The 23167-nt window shown below is 34.4% G+C and overlaps 1 protein-coding gene across 3 annotated transcripts in view; it reads left to right on the forward strand.

Annotated features, from left to right (window-relative positions):
• Positions 1 to 23167, forward strand: part of Camsap2 (calmodulin regulated spectrin-associated protein family, member 2) — a 97412-nt gene that overhangs the window by 28072 nt on the left and 46173 nt on the right. The gene's annotated exons all lie outside the window — the stretch shown is intronic.

A 23167-nucleotide genomic window follows, 5' to 3' on the forward strand; every position in this document is an offset into this window, starting at 1 on the left:
AACTTCTAGAGTTTATAAAAGTCTAAGTGATTAGATTGTTTTTTACCATATGATTTTAAAATAAGTATGTGTATGCTTTCAAATAAAAGTGAAAAAGAAGTTTGGGCTTCTGATTTCAGTTAAGTAATGATTATTTGACTTCTCTCTACATTTGCTTTTCAAGTCCAGCTGTGTTGCTTAAAATTTAGCAATTCTATTTAGTATAAAACACTTTGTTTTTATAAAGTGAAACATCTTGAGACACAAATAGATCTATTAATACCAAGGTTGTTTTGTGCCAACAAAATCCAGCTACCATAGGTTTTAGGTTGTCCAGATTCTTTTATTACACAGTCCAGATTCTTTTATTACACAGTTGCATTGTATTGATCTTTCTAGATATTTTAATTATAATAGTACTTCTGAATTTCATTGTGTTTAGACAAGAGCAAGAACAGATAACATCTAAATAATAGCTGGTGACCTATGGTTTCTGCCTTGTTGCCTGGAACAAGATGATGTTTGGAGTCAGATTCTTTACCTTAGAAATCTGAATAACTCATGGAAGGCATTTGAAATTTAGTAGTCACAAGGTAGAGTTAGGACTGAAGGAGCCAAGGGAAATAATAGAGTTAAATGTGGGAAGAGTGCCTAGAAAGACTTCATCACTGTCTTCCATGTAATGAATATGGATCCACACCATTGCAGGCTGATGTACTGTGGTATGAAAAAATCACATTTTATATACTTCTCTGGTTTAATCACAACAGTGACATGATCAGAATTCCATTTTTAAAAAACAAAAATATTTAAACTATGTGACCTAAAATAAACAGGCTGGGTATATATTGTAGTGGCCTTTATTGATGAAAAAAAAACAGAAGAAAGAATTAGAGTGGGAAGAATGGTCATGGCACAGTGCATGGATGATAAATTATCCTGGACACGTTTAAGATGCCTGCAGCACTCCCAGAAAGACATAGGTGCCCAATAAGGTGTGGACTGGAGATAGGTTTGGGAATCAATAGAATAGTACTTATTAGATGAAGCTATAGGAATTAAGATGCCCAGGGAAGGCATGTTTAAATTTAAAAGGGAAGACAAGTGATAGAACTGTTACAAACACAAATTTTTTAGCAAATATAGAGAAAATACTGTGCAGAATAGCTGAAGGTATGATAAAAGAGAATTGAACAACTCTGAGCAATGCCAGAATCTCCTTGTTTTGAAAATATATTTACGTGTTTCCCCCATTTTACCAATTAGGCATTATTTTTTGGTATTGTGTCTCTGATTGGGAAAGTATTTTAACTTTAATATAAAACATCATGATCTACTTAGAAAGATCTCAGATTTTTCAGTTTTGAAATAAAAATAGGGCGTTCTTTTTTAAATAAATTTGAGATGATGATGCAGACAGGTTCAGAAACTCTTTGGATGTCAAATGTGTAATAAAATGTATTGGTACCAATTTTCTATAATAATCTGTTCCTTCCTAATTTTAGCAGAGTCACAGTACACTGTTATTTTCCATATAACTAAGAATATAAGAATATTGTTGGAGATGGGGGTAATGCCACATGCCTGTAATCCCAGCACTTGGGAGGCTGAGCGAAGAAGATCACTATGAGTTTGAGGTCAGCTTGGGCTACATAGTGAATTCAAGGCCAGGCTGAACTATATAGTGAGATCCTGTCTCAAAACACAAAACAAACAACATTACTGGAGAAAGACAGAAAATGGAAGGAAAACTAATTTTTTCAGCCTTTTGTTAATAGCATTATTAATAATAACACTTATTGAATTGTTAATATCTGTAATTGTATTTATATTTAAATAATATCAGTAGTTAGTGATGCATTACAAGTTAATATTTTAAATTATTTATATATAATGAGGCCTACTAAAATTACAGAGGTGGTAGTTTCTGTGGAGATTACTGTTAATTATTTGAAAAGTTAACAATGGAAAGATATCACCAGCTGAGAGGCTTTTAAAAGAAACCTTGACAGTCTTTTGAACCATTTCTGTATTTTTAATGTTAAGAGTTAACAAGAGTAAAGATTTGAGTTATTCCATAGGTAGAAGCATTTCTTGGGAATTGTGTCAACTGGTCATTTTTTTTTCTTCCTCAATTTGAAGACAAAAAGCTCTGTGGCTAAGATCCATTCTACCAGCCTGGTTTGCACTTTCACACTCCTTGTTCGTGAAAGCATGCATTTTCCTAAAAGCTACCTAGTGAGTGAGGTAACTCCCAGATAAATAATTCTGTTTTCTAGTAGCTGTGGGCTCTGGTCAGTGTCTCTCTGTACAAACCATGAGGCCTTGGCTTAGGTAAAGATTCACTTCTTAGTTCCAACTCTGTAGCACGTTAATCTGAGCATTACTTGCCAGCAGGCAGTGGGTCACAGAGAAATGGGTAGATACTTGATAGGATGATATAGATCTAGAGAAATCTAGATACTTGATAGGATGGAGAAAAGCTGTTCCTTCTTACTATGCTGTTTGAGTATCTGCTCTTACTATGTTCAACTCTTGTGAACCTACCCATTATTACTCAAATGTGATTTTCTCTGTAGTTTTGTAAAAACCTAGTAGTATGGCTAGTTGTCAATATCATGACCTTGCTTTTTCTCATTTTCATACATAGTACTTAGAAAATGAAGACAGACTGGGTGGTAGTGGCAAATTAGGGAACAGCCACAATTTTGTACGACATTGTGTAGTTCAATTTCTTTTTCTGATAAAGCTAGTGCTGGCAGGCATGTTTTTCATACATACCTAGTTGAAAGAAATTTGCTGACAAACTTTTTTCAGGCAATCTTTTGAGTGTTAACTAAGCTTTTACTAATGGTTATTTTTATATAAAATATATTTCAGCGTGTCTTATGTAGCTTTTAGGTTTTGAGATCTGAAGCATGATTTTTGGCTCAGGACCAAAAATTCCTGGAAAACTTTCGAATCTGGAAAGCTATAATGCACAAAAATACTTGAAAGTACAGCATATGTGACTGGTTAAAATACACTGCAAATGTCTTATTGGTTAGCAAATGAAAGACGTAGCTATCATTTTGTATTGTTGGCATAAGGTAGTAGCAATTATGTTGAGTGGTGGTGGACAAATCTGAGCTGCCATATACTGTATAAACTTCCATAAAAATAAAGCTTGCCCAGGTCACTATGGCTAGCAAATGGATGTGTTCCATTCTTAAATCTTGAATTTGTTTTTTGTGGGGGGATATAATCATCTACTTTAGTGGACTTTTCATAAGACTGGTGTTTTACCACCTTGGTTTCTGGTTTTGTTTGTTTGTTGTTTTCCTGCTTATATGACTTTGATGGCTCATTGGCAACTCCATTAATTCCTTAAAGTATTAATTGATTGAACTTTTATTTGGGGAAAACACTAAATAATTACAGTAAAGTTTAAAGAGCACCTTTCGTATTTGTAATGAACTATTCTGTAATCTCCTAGGCATACAGTGACTGTAATGCCTTAGGTGACAAAACTACTGTAAGTGTTTATATCACTTAAGAACTATTTAGATTACTTTGATAAACATTTCATTTGATGCCTGCTGTCTGCTGTGTTGAAAAATCAAGTATTAGCCCACATTTTAAAAAAAATTTTATTTTAAAGAGAAAAAATAAAACAAAATAATAAGGAGGTAACAGTGGTTAATACATTGTGTATTGTTATCTTTAAATTAGTTACTCAGAGTACACGATATAGGCATTTAAGTATCCAAACAATATTAGCACAAACTTTTCTTTTCAGTGAACTGAGAGAAATTAGTAGTATAACTATCTTAACTGTCTTTTATATATACATTTTTTCTTTTTTTTGCTTTTCCCTTCCTTCCTTTCTCCATTCCCCCCTCCCAGTTTCTCTTTCCTTTTGAAGTTTCTTTCCATTTATAATATCTCTTGTATGTTATGTATCTTATTTACTCTTTCAGCTTCTCGCACTAGGGAGACAATACGATGTTTACACGTATGTGTCTGGTTTATTTCACTTATGAATATGATCTCAAGTTGCATCCATTTACTTATAAAAGTCTCCAGTTTATCCTTTATGGCTGAGTAGTATTCCTTTGTTTAAAAAGACCCCATCTTTTTATCCATTCCTTGGTTGGTGAGCATTTGGGTTGTTTGCAAAATCCAGCTATTACAAATTGTACTGCTATAAACATGGGTGCACATATATTGCTGTGGTACGATGTTTTTAATTCTTCTGGGAGGATACCCAGAAGGTGAATAGCTGGATTAAATGGCACCTCCAAACCTGGTGTTTTGAGGAATCTCACACTGATTTCCACAGTGGTGGTACCAGTCTATACTCCCACCAACAGTGGAGAAGGGTTCCTTTTTCCCCAGAGCCCCGACAGCATTTGTTATTGTTTGATTTCTTGACTGTAGGCATTCTTTCCAGGTTGAGATGCAGTCTCAGTGTTGTTTTAATGTCCATCTCTCAAATGACCAGTGATGTTGAAAATTTTTTCATATATTTATTTGCTGTTAGTATTTATTCATCTGAGAAGTGTGTATGCTTCACAGATGCCTGTTGTTGAATTGTGTCTTTAAATTTGGAAGGCTTAATTTTTTTGAGTTCCTTATATGTTCTCAATAGTAATCCTTTTCCTGAGGAACATCTGGCCAACATTTTTTCCCACACTGTGCATTGTCTCTTCATTCTGTTGGTGGTTTCTCTTGCTGTGCAAAATCTTTTTTTAAGATGAGATCCCAGTTGTTGATTCTTTGTGATAGTTCTTGTGTGATCAGGGTTTTATTCATAAAGTCTTTGCCTACAGCAATGTCTTCAAGAGTTTTACCTATTCTATCTTCCAGCACATTTAGTGTTTCTGTTTTAATATGTAGATCTTTGATCTATTTTGATTTTAGTTTAGTGCATGGTGAAAGATACGAGTCGAATTTTTAATCTTTGACATGTGCAGAGCCATGTACCATTTAGTAAAGAGGCTGTCTTTCTTCCAGTGAATGTGTTTGGCACCCTTGTCAAAGATAAGGTGGCTGTCTATGTCTGGAATTGTTTCTACATCTTCTAATCTGTTCCATTGATCTTTGGGTCTGAGTTTTTTTTTTCTTGCCAGTACCATGCTGGGTTTTTGTTTTTGTTTTATCACAGTAGCTTTATGGTATAATTTCAAGTCAGGGATTGTGATGCCCCTTGCCTTGCCTTTGTTGCCCAGCATTGTCTTTGCTATTCTAGATCTCTTCTGGTTCCAAATGAATTTTAGAATTCTCTAATTCTGTGAAATATGCTATTGGAATTTTGATTGGAATTACATTAAATCCATATAACAGTTTTGGACGTACGACCATATCTGCTTCAATCTTCTTTTTTAGAGTACTGTAGTTTTCAATGTAGAGGTCATTTACATCCTTCATTAGGTTTGATTCCTAGGTATTTCATTATTCTTGATGCTATTGTGAAAGATGTTGTTTCCCTAATTTCCTCTCAGTGAGTTTGTTATTCATGTACAGGAAGGCTATTGATTTTTAAGTGTTGACTTTGTTTCTAGCTATGCTGCTGAATTTGCTTATCAAATCTAGCAGTTGTCTAGTGGAATTTTGGGGGTCTTCTATGTAGAGTATCATGTCATCTACAAATAATGATAATTTAACTTCTTCCTTTCCTATTATTATTCCTTTTATTTCTTTTTCTTGTCTAACTGCTCTAGCTAAAGTTTCTAGGACTGTGTTGAATAACAGTGGAAACAGTGAACATCCTTGTCTTCTTCCTGATTTTAGAAAGAAAGCTTTTGCTTTTTTGTCCATTTAGTATGATGTTACCTGTTGGTTTGTCATAGAAAGCTTTTATCAGGTTGAGATAAAGACCATATATTTCAATTTTCTGTAGGATTTTTATCAGGAATGGGTACTGGACTTTGTCAAAAGCTTTTTCTGTGTCTATTGACATGATCATATGGTTTTTGTCCTTGGCTTTGTTAATATGGTGTGTTACATTTATTGATTTACATATGTTGAAACATTTCTGCATCCTTGGAATGAATCCCACTTAGTCATGGTATATAATTTTCTTGATAATTTGCTGCATTCTGTTTGCCAGGATCTTATTGAGGATTTTTCCAGCTATGTTCCTTAGGGAGATTGGCCCATAATTCTCTTTCTTTCTTAGTTGGGTCCTTCTCTGATTTTGGCATCAGGGTAATGTATGCTTGCAGGAACGAATTTGGTAGTATTGGTTCCTTTTCAGTTTCATTAAAGACTTTGAGAAGTAGTAGTGTTAGGTCTTCTCTAAATTTCTTGTAGAATTTAACAGTGAATCCGTTAGGGCCTGGGCTTTTCTTTGTTGGTAGGTTTTTAATTACATCTTCAATTTCATTGATTGATACTGGTTTATATAGGATTTTTATATCTTCTTGATACAGCCTTGGTAATTCATCTGTATCTAGGAATCTGCCCATTTCTTCTGCACTGTCCATCTTACTAGAATACAAGTTTTCAAAGTAGGTATAGATTATCTTTTGGATTTCTGCAGGGTCTATTGTGATTTCACCCATTTCATTCCTAGTTGCATGGATTTGAGTCTTGTCTTTTCCTTTTTTTGATAAGGTTGGATAAGAGTTTGTCAATTTTATTTAATCTTTGAAAGAACCAACTCTTCAATTCTTTGATTCTTTTTATTATTTTTTTAGTCTCTAGTATGTTGATTTCTGCTCTGATCATTACATTTCCTCACTCGTACAAGCTTGGCTTAGCCTACTCTTCTTTTTCTAGAAGTTTGAACTTCATCACTAAATTGTTTATTTGCAGTTGCTCAGTTTTCCTGATAGGGGTATTCACTGCAGTAAATTTCCCACTTAGAACTACTTTCATTGTGTCCCATAAGTTCCAGTATGTTGTATTGTCATTATCATTTAATTGTAGAAACTGTCTAATTTCTTCTTTAATTTCATCTGTGACTTATTGGTTGTTCAGGAGGGTGCTGTTTAATTTCCACATATTTATGAAGTTCTTGTGGTTTCTTTCGCCATTGATTTCCAATTAGATTGTGCTATGGTCTCATAATATGCATAGGATAATTTCAGTTTCTTTATGTTCACTTAAGCATGTTCTATGTGCTAGTGTATGATCTGTTTTGGAGAATGTCCCATATGCAGCTGAGAAGAATGTGTATTCTGAAGTTGTGGGGTGAAACAGTGTAGACATCTTCTAAGTCCATTTATTCAAAAATTTGGTTCACTGGGGCTGGGGGTTTAGCTCAGCGGCAAAAGCGCCTGCCTGGCAAGCGCAAGGTCATGAGTTCGGTTCCCGGTACCGGAGAAAAACCAAAAAAAAAACAAAAACAAAAAAAAAACAAAAAAAAAATTTGGTTCAGTTCTGATATATCATTGTTGATTTTCTGTCTTGTTGATCTGTCTTTTTGTGACGGTGGGTAACAGAGATCTCCCAATACAGTTGTATTAGTGCTTATTTAATTTTTCATGCTCATTAATATTTGTTGTATATAGTTAGGTGACTGGTACTTTTTGCATATATATTTGTGATTATCTCTTCCTCTTGGATTATTCCTTTTACAAGGATGTAGTGACCTTCTTTACCTCTCTTAATCAGTCTTGGCTTGAAATTGACTTTGTCTGCAAATAGAATAACTATGTCTTACAGCTTTTTCCTGGGTTCTTGTCCCATGGAGTATTGTTTTCCATCCTTTGACTTTTAGTCTGTGAATTTCTTTTTGAATTAAATGTGTTTCTTGTATGCAGCATATTGTTGGATCTTGCTTCTTGATCCGTGCTGTCAGTCTGTGTCTTTTGATTGGTGAATTGAGACCGTTAACATGGACGGTTATTAATGATATGTATTGACTTATCTTTGCAATGTTATTTTCCTTTTGTTGGCTCCCTTTTTTTTTCCCCCTCGTTCTGTTTAATTGTTTGCCTTGCCTGGTGGACTCCTTCTGTAGGGGTTCATGAAATTGTAGTCCTTGTTATCTCTTTCTAGAATGTCCTTCAAAACATTTTGGAGTGCTGGTTTGGTGGTCATAAATTTCCTCAGGTGTTCTTTGTGATGGAAGTATCTTATTTTTCCATCAGTTTTGAAGGATAGTTTTGCAAGGCACATCAGTCTGAGTTGAAGGTTATTTTTCTTTAGAACTTGAAATACTTCATTCCAAGCTCTCCTTGACTTGGAGGTTTGTGTGAAGAAGTCAGCTGTGATTCTGATGCACTTTCTTTTATTGGTGATTTGTTTCCTTTCCATAACAGCTTTCTTGTTATCCAGCTGCATCCCTCCTCTCCATCCTCCCCTCTCCTATGTTCTTCCCAGGCTCTTCTCTTCTCTACTTTGCGATCAACTTTTTAGCATCTACATGTAAAAGCATGCATTATTTGTTGTTCTGTGCCTGATTTGTTGCACTTAACACACAGATTTCCAGTTTGTGTATAACCACATTTTCTTAATCACATCATTCATCAATGGATACCTAAGTTGATTCTATATCTTTTTTTTTTTTTTTTTTTTCTGAGAATCGAACTCATGACATTGCGCTTGCCAGGCAGGCGCTGTGCCACTGAGCTAAATCCCCAGCCCCTGATTCTATATCTTGACTACATAAGTAGTGATGCAGTGAACATGCCACTGTAGATGTGTCTTCCACATACTAAAGATCATCTCCCATTTAACAGATAAAGAAGATTGGGCTCAGTAAAGTTAGTTGACTTTCTATGATCAACTTTGTTTATAAAAAAAACTTTATCAGCTTTCTTTATAAAAATCATCTTTATGAAGTAGTTGATGAGTTTTGACAAATATATACTCGTGCAAATACCATTCCAATCAGGATATAGGACATTATCATATCCAGAAATTCTTGTGCCTCTTTCCAGTCATCTCAAACCCCATCCACTTCAGGCATCCATTAATCTCATTTCTGTTAATGTAGATTAGTAGACCTGTCCTAGAATTTTATCTGAGTGAAAGCATAACATGAACTCTTCACTAGATTTTTTTGCTTATATTTTAGAGATTCATCCATGTTATCAAGTGTAATGTTTTCCTTTTTATTGCTGAATGTATTCTGTTGTATGAATACCACACTTTCATTCACTTGATGATGAACATTGATATTTCCTATTTGGTTTTTTTTTTTGGGTTTTGGTTTTTCTCTGGTACCGGGAACCGAACTCACAACCTTGCACTTGCCAGGCAGGCGCTTTGCCGCTGAGCTAAATCCCCAGCCCTCTGTTTCCTATTTGTGACTTACTGTAAAGTGATCATGAACATTTATGACTATTTTTGTGTGGACCTGTATTTTCATTTCTTTTGGGTAGATACAGTACCTAGAATTTGAATTAGTGAAGCATATATAAGTATGTATTTTAACTTTTCAGAATCTGAAGCCATTTTCCAGTGTAGTTTTATTTTAATTTTGCAACCAGCAGTGTGTGAGAGAGTTCAGTTGTTCTGCATCCTTACCAGTGCTTGTTTTCAGGCTTTTAAATTCTAATGTGAATTTCTCCCTGTGGTTCTGATTTGCATTTCCAGATGGGTAATGTAATTTAGTGGCTTTTTAAAGAAAAAATAAGTTTGTTGGTCATTCATACATATTTTGTAAAGTGATTGTTGAAATCTTTTTCTCATTTTCTTATTGAAGTTTCGTTTTTATGTTATTGTACATTGTTATACTGAGTACAAGTACTTTAAGTATATGTATTGCAAATATTTCTCCTAGTCTATGATTTGTCTTTTCATGTTTAATGGTAGTTTTCAAGCGATTTAAAATTTTCTTGAAGACCAATTTGTAATTTTTTCTTTTATTAATGCTTCTAGGTCCTAAAAAATCTCTGCTTACATTATGGTTGTGAACAAGGTTTTCCTTGAGTTTTCTTCTAGAAGCTTATAGTTTTAGCCTTTACATCTAGGCCTGTGATTCATTTTGGATCCCTTTTTTCAGATAGTGGGATCATGGTGCTTTTTTTCTTTTAAACAAGGATACCTAATTATTCTAGCACTATTTGTTGAAAACTTTTTTCCCCTAATAATTGATTTTGATATCTTTTTCTATTTTGTTGACTTGCTGTTCATTAGATCAGTACCATACAGTCTTTGACTACTGTAGTTTTATAGTTAGGTCTTAAAATCTGTAATGTAAGCCATCCAACTTTGTTGTTTTTTATCAAAATTATTGTAGCTATTCTAGGTTTTTTGTATTCCCATATAAAGTTATAATCAACTTGGCATTTTCTCTCAAAAAGAAAAAAGCTTGCTTAATTTGGACTGGAAGTATATTGAATCACTAGACCATTTCGAGTAGTATTGGTATTTTAGCAATGTGGAGTCCCCTAGTGTACTTAACATAGTGTCTCTTCCCATTTAATTATTGTTTATCTCAGCAGAATTTTGTAGTTTTTAGTTTTATAATTTTAATTTTGTAGTTTTTAGCTCTTATACATACTTGTTAAATTTTACTCTCTTTCATATTTTTATTAGAACTGGAATTTTATTTTAAATTTAACTTATAGTTGTTCATTTTTAGTACATAGGAATATAATTAAATTTTGAACATTGATTTTGTATCTTGTAACCTTGCTAACTACATTCATTCTTAGTAGGCTTTTGTGCATATTTCAGAATTCTTAACATACACAGTCATGTTGTCTGTAAGCTTATGTCTTCTTTTCTACTATATATGCCTTTCCCCCCCTCCCTAGTGCCTAAGACTTCTAGATAATATTGAGATGAGACATCTTCCCTTATTCCTCATATTCAGAAAATATGTTCAGTTCTTACTACTAAATATGCTATCTGTAGGATTTTTAAGAATGTCCTTTGCCAGGTTAAGGGGGTTCCCTTCTATTCCTAGTTTAGTAAGAAATGTGTTTATGAATGTTTTTTAAAATCATGAATAGGTGCTGTGTTCTTCAAATGCCTTTCCTGTTCCTGTTAAGAAAACCATATGACTTTACTCATTTATCCTTTTAATATATGAGTTATACTGATTTTCAAATATTGTGTTAGTCACCTTTTTGTCACTGTGACCAAATACCTCAGAAAAACAGTTTAAGGGAAGGAAAGTTTAATTTGGCTCACAGTTTCAGAGGTGTCAGTCCATGATCACTGACTGTTGTTTCTAGGGATGGGCATGGCAGAAACATTCTGGCAGAAGGATGTAGTGGAAGAATGCTACTTAACCTCATGACATCCAGAAAGCAGAGAAAAGAGGCCAGGAATGAGAAACAGTCCCCAAGGTCATGCCCCATGATCTCTTCCTTTGACTAGGCACCTCCTCCTGTTTCCATCACCTCCCATTAATGGTGTCAAATTAGGATCTCATCAGGGAAAGTTACAGTCCTCATGATCCAATCACTTCAGGGCCCAGGTCTGAACATTACTTCATTGGAGACCAAATCTCAATATATGAGTCTTTGAGGGAATATTTCATATTTAAACTATAGCAAATAGTAAACCAGTTTTGAATTCCTGGAATTTTACTCATGATATATTATCTGTTTTAGGTATTGATGGATTTAATTTGCTAATATTTTCTTAAGGATATTTGTAGCCATGTTCAGGATAGATATTTTTCTTCTAATTTCTTTGTCTAGTTTCAGTATCAAAGTAATAGTGACTGCATATAATGGGTTTATTTTCCTAAAGACTATCTGAGAGTGGTAAAATTTCTTCTTTTAGTGTTTGATAGAATTTACCAGTTGAGTCATCAAAGCTTGATGCTTGCTTTGTGGGAGGGTTTTAAAATTACAAATTAGTTTTTAAAAATAGATTTACAACTATGAAGATTTTCTGTTTCTTGTGTCAGTTTTAGTTATTTTGTGTCTTTCACGGCATTTACCCATTTTATGTAAATATATTAAACTTATTAATTTTAAATTTTCACAGTACTCCCTTTTAATATGTACAGTCTATAGTGATGTCCCTTTTTTTCTTTCCTGATGTTAAATTCTATAGAGCTTTATCATTTCAGTTAATTTTTTTCTAGAAACCACCTCATTGTTTCATTATTTTAAAAACTACTTCATTGATTCTGTTCTTACCTTTATTATTCCTTCCTTTTTCTTATTTTAGTTTAATTTGCTTCCTTCTTTTCTACTTTCTTAAGATGAATTCTTAGGTCACTGATTTTTAAATCTTTCTTCTTTTCTGATATGAATACTTAAATCTATAGATTGCTGTTATAGTTTGTGTCTGGATTTCCCTGCAAAGCCTCATGTGTTCATGAGGGGCAGGCTTTTTCAGAGGTAGCTGCATCTAGAGTTTGTGATTGATCCATGGTCAGTCCTAGGATTAAGCTTGATAACTTGATGAAGTACCTGGGAAAGTGATTTTACTATAGCATAATCTCAGATTTAGACACCTCTCAAGACTAGAAATCCAAACCAAAGCATTTTAGGTTTCATTTATAATACTTAATATTTTGAGGTTCTTGTCTCTGCCAGGAAATAATAGTTTTTATTAACTCACTATAAGGGTGGGAACACTTGAAGTCAGGCATTCTATGCATATTTTCAACTATGACATCCCAGTTGGAGCCCATGTTTCCAGCTGCATCCTGTTGTGGAGAAAATACTCTTTTTAAACCTGTGCAAATAAGCATATACCATGAATAATAGTTTTATACTTTGGAGGAATCATGTAGGGTTTTATATTTTGGAGGACTTAACTGGGGGAAAAAGTAAACTTTTGTTCACAGAAATGTGTCTTACCAAGCTGCTCTTTAAATATAGCTAGTTGAAGAGAGATGTTTCCTTAACTCCAGAGAACAAAAACATTTAAGTAAATAACAGTATTGCCAGGCGTGGAAGTATTGCAGATAAAAGTCATAAAACCCTATAAATCTTATTAATTTTTTCACTCTTACATAATTAATTCTTATTCTGGTTGATGTTAATTAGCAGTTTTATGAACTAACTAGTCGGTTTGTTTAAAGTTCTGCCAGTTTTATTTAGTTCATTGATTATAAAGTTATCAGAAATCTGTATTCAAAAGTACTTGGTTTTTTTCCAAGAAACTGATTGCAAGTGTTCTTAGAGAAGAAACTGTGTGCAACAAAAGACTTAGAGTAATTATGATTAAAATTCTGATAACAGTTGGGTTATTGATGAAGAAATTCAGGGTTTGTTTATTGCATATAATATTAAGACAGCTGACTCAAGACTGATAGCATTTTATCAGGGCCATCAGACTTTTATTAAGTTTCATGTAATCTTTAGGACATTGTATCAGTAACATGTCTATGGAAACATAGCTTGAGGAGAACTTAGTATTCTATTATTTGACAGTGCTTCCCATATAAATCCAGTATAGTAGATGAGCCTTGTTACCATCTCTAGAAGACGAGCCATACATCCTTTGAAGCTCTTCATAGGCCCAACTGAAAAATCTCAAAGTTTGTTTTAGGTCAGGCAGATTTAATTTAGATCTTGATTTGATTCTAAAGAGGTATGCCAGAACTGTTAAAAAGATTTAAAACACTTGATCAAAATAGGATTACAGATCCTTGTAAAATATTAGTTACAGTTGTTTGAATGTTAAATGGATCCCAGAGGCCTGTGTTGAAAGCTTGGTCTTCATGGTGACACTCTTGGTAGGTAGTAGAACCTTTAAGAGTTGGGGCTTAGTGGGAGGTCTTCAGATCATTGGGAGCATGCCCTTCAAGGAGATAACAGGTCTCCAGACCCACTTTTTCCTCTTTGTTTTTGGCTCCAAGGTGAGCAATTTGTTCTTCCACACAACGCCATCATGATGTGCTGCCCTGCCATAGGCCCAAAAGCAATGTGGCTAATCAGCCATGACTAACCCTCCCGAACTGTGAGCTAAAGTATGCCTTTTCTCTTTTGTAAGGTGATTGTTTCAGGTATTTTTTTTGGTAATTGAGAGCTGAGACAATAGTCATTTGTGTATAATTAACACAAAGAGTGATAATTAACAGACTTTAAAAGCAAATGTGGGGGAAAAATTAACTCTTTCACATCTCAAAAAACCCAAAACATTTAACTTTTTCTCAGGTTTTCCAAAATAATCAAAACTTAATAAAAACAACATGGAATGTAGGAAGTTATCTCAATTAACCATAAAAAATTTTGTCACTAAGGCCAATTACCAAAAGGTAAATAAAAGCCTCCTGCAATGGGATTTTTTCTCCATATAGGAAACCCACTTAAACTTTATGAAAACATACTTTAATTAGACACTAGAAGGGTACATGTTCAGGGTTATGATTGTATATATTATAGAAGTGAGGAAGAAAACTAGTACCCTGAAGAGAATGATATATAACTCTTAGAAATAATAAAAGCTTATGAAATTGTCTGGACACAGGGAACAATTCAAATAACACAGCAAAACCAAGATTAAAGAATCAATTTATCCTGGACTTTAAAAAGAAAAACAAGGCCAGGTGTGGTGGCGCACACCTGTAATCCCAGCATGTAATCCCAGCACTCTGGAGGCTGAGGCAGGAGGATCACTGTGAGTTTGAGGCCAGCCTGAGCTGCATAGTGAAACCCTGTCTCAAAAAGGCAATAAATAAATAAATAAATAAATAAATAAATAAATAAATAAATAAATAAATAAAACATTTTTAACATCATCCCACAAAGCAGAGTCAGAATGAGGGGAAAAAAGCTTTCATAGGAGCTTTCTAAAAAGTTGAGGCAGAAAGTGTCAACATGCTATCTATGTAAGAAGTCAAACGGAAACTAAAATAGGGAAAAGTCACAATTCAGAAATTAGATCAAAATGTAAAGAAACATTTCAAAATTAAAAATCAAAATCTTGAGAAGTATTACTAATAGTAGGTATTTGAAGAAAATGCTGTTGTTCTAAATGTAGAGTTTAGTTTTATATCAGTGTATTAATGCTCAATTTTTATAAAAACACGAATAATTTTCATCAAATTATAGCTAGCTTGATCATACACAATTTCTATTTCATAAGATTCATTCTTCACGAACTTTCTAGGACCTACCCAGACCCTTTGTGACCTGTTTAAACCTTGTTTTTTCGTGTGTTTTTGTATTCTGGCACACATTTTTTCTCTCATATTAAAAAGTTACAGGCCAGGCATGGTGGCAAATGCCCACTGTAATCTCTTCTGGGAGTCTTAGGCAGGAGGATCTCTGTGAGTTTGAGGCCAGCCTGAGCTACATAGTAAGTGTAGCTCATAGTAAGTGTAAATGATAAACCTGGAAAGAGTGATAACTTTAATATCTTCAAGAACTTGAGTATTAATTCCGATAATTTTAGACTTGCTTGGTAGGCCCTGGAATTCACTGAAGGTTTTTTACTTTAATTTGATTATAGAAAAGCTAATCTCTTGCAGCTATGAGGAACTCTTTAAGGCAAGATTCCTGTTACTATGTTACTTTCTTGGCTCTCTTTAGGGATTTAATTAATTGGTGTATAAGGTTTAAGGCCAGGTTTGTAAGTTTTTTGATGGTCAGTCGTATTTGGAACCCTGACTCTAAAGTATAATTTCACTTACTGTATTCATTTGGCTACTAATGGTAATTCCTGCATGTGTCTATTCAGAATAGTTGTGTTTAAACATGTTTAACTTGCCATTTGAGTTTAGAGTCCAGAGATGGATCTGCTCGGGAGACATAATAATCTTCCACTGGTCTGGGCCTTGTTTTTAATAGATATTTGGGTTATATGATTGATTGTGTATCTTCAGTTTGTAGTAAAGCTTAATGTTACTTTTCATTTAACATTATCTTGAAAACAGTTCTCCATTTAATACTGTGATTAAATTCACTAAAGGTAAATGACAAAATGTAAACCAGATATTTACTATGCTTATATGACTAAATAGAACTCTCAACTGCTTCATTGTGTATTTGTTCCCTAAAAATTTGAGCTGAAATAGCACTAAGTATCATTGATAGTCACATGCTTATAATTATACTTTTTTACTTGTTCTTTGTTTTTATTTTATTCAGGTATTAAACAAGAGAGGCCCAAAATAAAATATAAAGCACCAGTTTTGTATGAACAGTTGTGTAAGGACATGTCATATTGTTTTAGATGTTGAATCTTATGAAAGACATTTTGAATTTCATGGGAATTAACCAGGGCTGCCACATTTACCATTCTCCGTGAATAGAGTAGAGCTGCAGTGATACTCTTTGAGCCTGTATCTAACACAAATGGGATACATCATCAATATGTCTGAACAACAGTCTCTAATCCTGTAGTTAACTGTAGAAATATCTGCTGTTCAATGTATATTCCTCTCCTGTTCTGTTCTGGTGTGGTGTGGTTTGGTGGGGTGTGGTATGTGGTGTGGTTTGGCCATGACCTCACCATGTAGCGCAGACTGGCCTTGAACTCACAGCAGTCCTCCTGCTTCAACGTCTCAAGTGCTGGATTACAGCCATGTGCCAGCACAGCACGTCTCACTTTATTATTTTTTTTATTTTAAAGAGAAAAAAAATAAAAACAATGATACAAAATTTCAAAACAAGGTAATAGAGTAACTATGGTTCATACATTGCATATGGTTATCTTCAAAGTACATGCTCAGATTACAAGATACAGGTTTGAAAAATTGACCAAACAATATAAGCAGAAACCTTTCTTTTCAGTGAACTAAGAGAAATTAATAGTATAACTATCTTGTATATTTATTTTTTCCTTTTCCCTTCCTTTTTTTCTTCTTTCCCCCATCCCAGTCTCTCTGTCCTTTTGAACAGTTTCTTCCCATTTTCACAGTATCTGTTGTACATTTTAGATCTTATTTACTCTTTTGGTCTCATACTAGGGAGACAATATGATGTTTACACAAGCGAGTCTAATTTAACTTAGGAATATGGTCTCAAGTTGCATCCATTTACTATAGAAGTCTCAAGTTTATTCTTCTTTATGACTGAGTAGTACACCACAGAGAATGGCTGTCATTAAGAAATCAACCTATAACAACTATTGGCAGGGCTGTGGTGAAAAAGGAACCTTTCTGCATTGTTGGTGGAAGTGTAGACTGGTGCAACCACTGTGGAAATCAGTGTAGAGACCCCTCAAAAATCTAGGATTAGAGGTCCAATTTGATCTAGCTATTCACCTTCCGGGTATCTTCCTAGAAGAAGTAAAAACATCATACCACAGTGATATATGTGTACCCATGTTTATAGCAGCACAATTTGTAATAGCTAGATCTTAGAAACAACAAAATATCCCTCAACTGAGGAATGAATAGGTAAAAAAGATGTATTTTTTCTCTTTATTTTTAAGGTCCAGGCTTTTTGCTCCTTGGACCAACTTACTTTTGATAGGTTGGATATTTGCTATACTGAAATTTCCTTATATAAAGAGACAATTCTGTTCTCATACCAACTCTAGATTTCTTATGTCTTAAGATACTAGCTACTAAAATAATTGAGATGTACTTTTTATCTAAATTAGATGGATCCAAAGCCAGATGCCATGTACCATGTACCTGTGGCATGTACCATGTACCTGTGGCATATACCATAGCCAGATCCCAGCACTTTAGGAGGCAGAGGCAAAGCTTGAGTTCGAGACCAGCATGGACAATTTAACAAGGGATATATCTCAATATATATATATGCTTGCCTAGTAAGCACTTAAAAAAAGAAGACCAAATTAGTAAATAAAATTTGTGGGAGGAATATAGAATTGATTTAGCATATTTCTTTGTTTTCATCATTGATTCATAAGTAAATGTTTCCTGCTAAGGGTATGCAGAAATGCATATTTATGGAAGTAAGCAAATGATCATTTTTTGCCTCTTCTTTTTTTTGTTTTTGTCTTTGGATCTTTGAGACAGGGTCTTAGTATATATTCCAGGCTAGCCTCTAACTTGCAGCAAGATTAGTCTGACATTCTAGTTCCCTTAAATTTTATTCCCTTAAATTATTGTAAAATCCTGGAGCCAGCATGGAGTAATGGAAAATGTGTGAACTTTGACAACAGACAGATCTGTTTTATATCTTGTTATAATTCTTATTAACTCTGTGGCCCAAGGTAGATTACACAGTCTAAGTCTTAATTTTCTCATTGATAAACTGATCTATTGCCTCAGTAGGGTTATAAGTGATATTTTACATTTATCTTCATGTAATGAAACTTAGGCAAAGCTGTAAAATTTCCAAAAGTAGGATTAGCTCTGAAAAAACATTCTGGGGTGTGTATGCTACATATGCCACTTTAGCAGAATAACTCAGATACTTTATATTCATAGTCTAAATCTTTGCTCCTGCCTGTCCCTGAGGTACTGCTGTACTTGGATGTGGTAGGTGCTGTAGCTGGGATCAGCATATGGCACATAAAACTCAATGTTATTTTAAGAAAATTTTTTTGGTTACATGTCTAAATCTGATGCAAGTTTTTTTTTTTTTTTTTGGTACTGGGAATCGAACTCAGGACCTTGCACTTGCCAAGCAAGGCACTGTGCTGATGAGCTATGTCCCCAGCTGAAGAATTATTTAAGCCATCCAATAGTTGGATTTCTGTTTGTGGGGCTAATGAACTTTTTTACAGTACGTGAAAGCTCTCACTTCTTTTAATAGCTTTAATTTTCATTTTAGCTTCTTTTCTTTTCTTTCTTTCTTTTTTGAAATGGGAAGATTTCACCACGTTGCTGAGGTTGGCCTTGAACTTGCAATTTTCCTGCCTTAGACTCTTGAGTATCTGGGGTTACAGGTATATGCCACCACACCTGCCATTTTTATTTGTCATTTATAATACATATTTTTGCCTAGACTCTACTGGGTGGAAATAACAAAAGATAACCTATGTAACTCAAATATAAAACTAATACTGGCTTTGAGATGCTATTTCTTTGCTAACTAACTAAAGTCATTGGAATCAAGCATCCTTTCCCTTCCCATTAAAATGCAAAATAGAGCAACTCTCAGTTGGTCTTTGAGCTGCTGCTCTTACATGTTATATTTTGCACTGCCATCTGGTGGCCGTAGTGTACCATGTTGCCTCTGTCATGGCTGCTGTTGCCTCCTACTGCAATACTGGAAGTCACAGTGTAGGGGGTTGGGATTAAGTCTGCATGTGTGGTGTGTAGTGATTTGGCCTCTAGAGCCAGACTTTCAGGGTTGAATGCTTATGTTTGTTCCTTGCAGTTCCAGGGTTCGCATCTGTAAAATAGATATAATAGTAATACTTACCTCACAGAGTTGTGATACTAAACCTGTTTTGCTGCTGAGAACAGTACACACTGAAAACTTTACATAGAGAAATGGTATATGGCAGTAAAATGCTGAACACAGTATATGTATGCAACATTCAATGTTAGCTTTTGTTATTATTCTGATCTTACTGCAATAGGTAAGAAATTACCCTGCATTGCCTACTGAACCATTTTTGGGATGCCCACAACAGTGTAACATTATGAAATGTGTTCTCTTCAAATTCTTGTTCCTGGAATTTTTATAGATAATATATGTGAATTTCACACAAGACTTCAAAAACTTTCAGTCTTTAGCATAAATGGGTTAAATGTATTTTATTTGGAGCCATAATAGCTCCAAATTGATTTGGGCCTTGAGATATATAGATATAGATATAGATACAGATATAGATACAGATATAGATATATAGGTCCCATCAGTTTTTTAAAACTATTTACAAAAAGTGTGTCTGCCACTTTTACTTTTAAATATATCAGGTACTCCTAAATAGGCAGAGCTATATTTTTCGTATAAGAACTTTTCCACCATACATACTGCACTGATAAATAAAACTGTACGTGTGGCAATTGTTATAATCTGAGGTATCTTCTACCTCAAAATGTGGTGTCATTCTGGCCTTGAAGCATTCCCTCCTCCATTTCCTTCTCTCTGCCTTCAACCCAATGGACAACTACAGGTGTATGTATTACTTAGAGATGGTTGAACAAATCCATATCCAAAATGCATTTAGAGCACACATTTGTCTATTAATTTCAGTGCTAAATGTGTTAGGTTTACTAACTATAGTACTTTGCCATACACTGACAACCTCTTTAATATCTAGGGACTAGATGTTGCAAAATCTATTTACGTATTTTTATTACTAAAAACTTATTTACTCAAAATCTATTTACTTATTTTTATTACGAAAAACTTATTTACTCAATATATATATATACTATATACACAGAAACAAAACCCCCAAAACATACAGAAAAATAGTGTCTGAACATCTCCACATAAAAATGCACAAATACACTACATTTTTGCAGTTGCTTCCCTCCCATCTTCCCCAAACCAATAGACAAGTATAGACAGTACCACATTACTCACAGAGGTGGTTTTTAAAATTCCATTCCCATGGCATATTTTGTATGAATTTTAGCAAAAAATGTTTACAAAGTGCTGTTTTACTACCTCCACATTTAACATAGGTTAGGCACTTCTAAACATCTAGATAAGATTCAGTTTGCCCAAACGCAGGGTTGTGAGTTTGATTCCAGGTACCGGAAAAAAAAACAAAAAAAAAGCTAAACACAAATTACTCATTATGGTTCGGTGTTTATTTGTTTCCTTTTGTATTAAAATACTGTCATGATCATTTTTATTCAACAACTCTTTCCCCCTCTTTCGTATATTTGTACTGGTTACCAAGAGGAATCTTAGGAGTATATGAGTTAGTCTATAGCTCTTGAAATGTTATCCCACATGTATGTCCAAAGGGATTGTGCTTTTTAATGCAATTAAATGCTAATTTACTAAGAAATTCCATCCATAAAACTTTCTGGGAACAGTGCAAAAAAGACAGGCTCTGCCGTCTAGGGGCAGAGTATCATAGAGAGGCACACAGAAATAAATGACATGAGTAACAGGATGTGCCACTCTGAGTCTGAAGGAAGGACTGAGAAATAGGACAGTTGCAGTCTAAAAAACACTTCATGGAGAAGGTAGAGTGTGAAAATATGATTTTAATTTGAAATAATTTTTGATGCTTTTCTTTCTCACATATTATGTCTATCATTTATATAACATATTTTTCCTTTGTACCTAAATGACTGAACACCTGATTGCATAGTGCAGTAGAAAGAGCACATAGTTTTGGAGAAATTACTTAATTGTCCAAACTTCAGTTGCTTCATGCATAAAAATGGATGTTTTTTCTTTTTTTTCTTTTGAAGAGGCTGGGTCTTGCTGTGTTGCACCATGCTGGCCTCAACCTCCTGGGCCTAAGCAACCAATCATTTATTTGGTACTTGGCATTGGAACAGCTGGGGGTATGAGTGTAGTGTGCTCCACTACAGCCAGTGAAAATGTAAATGATACTTCCCTCAAAGACCTTTGAGAATTATAGAGAGTGTGTTTTACTATGTTCTCCAGTCTTATTTCAAAAAAGATTTGAACTGGAAGAGCATGAGCTCTTCACATTAAGATACGTGCTTAGCACAACAACTGGCACATAAATTACTTCATAAGTAGGAGTCACCATTGACTTTATGGTTGCCAATATGCAGAATTCTGCTTCAGCCAAAGCATCCGCCTTCCTATAAATATAGGCATACCTTGGTATTCAGCTGCTTTCAAACTCATCAGATTTGGTACTCTATGCATTTTGACTGGAAAATTTATACCAGTACTCATCATTTATTTGGTACTCAGCATACAACGTAGAACTTGGTGCCAGTTGCCTTGCTACTTGCTGCCCTTTCTGGCCAAACCAGTTGGTTTGTACTTGTCATATTTGGTACTCCTTGCACCTCCCAAAACCAATTAATGACAAGTACTGAGATATCATTGTACTGCTAAATTTTTTAGAAGCTGAACCCACATCCTTCTAAGATAGTCAAAATCAACTTCTTCAGCCTACAGAGTCAGACCAGCTCTTTGTTTATAGTAGCCAACAAGCTAATTTCTTTCCCTCCTTATTTCTTCTTTCTTCAGCTCCTGCTAGTTGCCAGGTACCCAGTTAGATGGGAGGATAGGAGAGACTAGGAAGATAACTAAGATAATGTCCTTGCCCTCAAGTCTTGTCTGCACAGAGACACAAAGTTGTTTGCAGATGATGGTACACATACAAATGCTGTACTCAGGTTAGAGTATTTAGTGGTTCTTAACTCTGGTTACTCATTAGCATTTTCAGGGAGCTATCTGTACATACCAGTGCCCACACCCTACTTCAGATAATGTGGAATTTAATGCAGTTATAAACAATATTCTATAAGCATCTGATTTTTTTAAAGAAGAATGAGTCATTTTGAATGGAAAGGAAATAGAAAAAACTTCACAGTGAGAGCAACATTGAAACCTGTGACAGGACTTCATCTGTATTGTAGAGAGGACAAGAAGTCAGGGTACAGAAGCTTTAAAACTGGAGGTGGATTTGAAAGTCTTGTGTGGCTACTTGGAAAGAAATACAGATTGGGGAAAGAAATGGGAGGTTACAAGGCTAATCTCAGAGGTACAAAACAGTTAAGGAACTTGAACTTTATTAGATAAAAACTGAGGTAGACTTTATGCGAAAATGATACAGTGTAGTCTCTGTTGAAAAAATATCACGTCCTAAATTTGTAACATCTTCAAAAGTAAATTCCAGATGGATTTAAACTAATAAGAAAAAGTAATATTTCTGTATTCTTAGGATGGAGAAGACCTTTGTAAACATGGTATAAACTCCAAAGACATAAAGGAAAATATTGAGATTGACAGATTTTATGAAGAAAAGCTAGGAGAAGGTATTTGTTACCTGAATACATGGGACTAATGTAATTAGTATGTGATGGGCTCTTACAAATCAATTAAAATAAAGAACATGAACATTTTAAAGGGAGAAACAGGCAAAAGATAATGAGTAGACAGTTTTGGGGTTTTTTTTGTTTTGTTTTTCAGAAAATACATACAAATGATTGCTAACCACATAAAAAGATACTCATTAATAATCAGATAATTGCAAAGTCAAGCAAGAGTGTGCCCTTTTAACCTTTTATATTGATACAGGTAAAAAAAAAATGAGTAATACACAATGTTGGCAAAATGGAGAAATAGACTGGTACATTTTTGATGAGAGATAAAATTGGTATAATCTGGGGCTGGGGATTTAGCTCAGCGGCAAAAGCGCCTGCCTGGCAAGCGCAAGGTCGTGAGTTCGGTTCCCGGTACCGGAGAAAAACCAAAAAAAAAAAAAAAAAAAAAAAAAAAAAAAAAAAAAAAAAAAAAACAACAAAAAAAATTGGTATAATCTTTCTAAAGAGAAGATTAGTGATGCTTATAAT

Source organism: Chinchilla lanigera, unplaced genomic scaffold (genome assembly GCF_000276665.1).
Source record: "Chinchilla lanigera isolate Chin_1 unplaced genomic scaffold, ChiLan1.0 scaffold00005, whole genome shotgun sequence".
NCBI classification, from domain to species: Eukaryota; Metazoa; Chordata; class Mammalia; order Rodentia; family Chinchillidae; genus Chinchilla; species Chinchilla lanigera.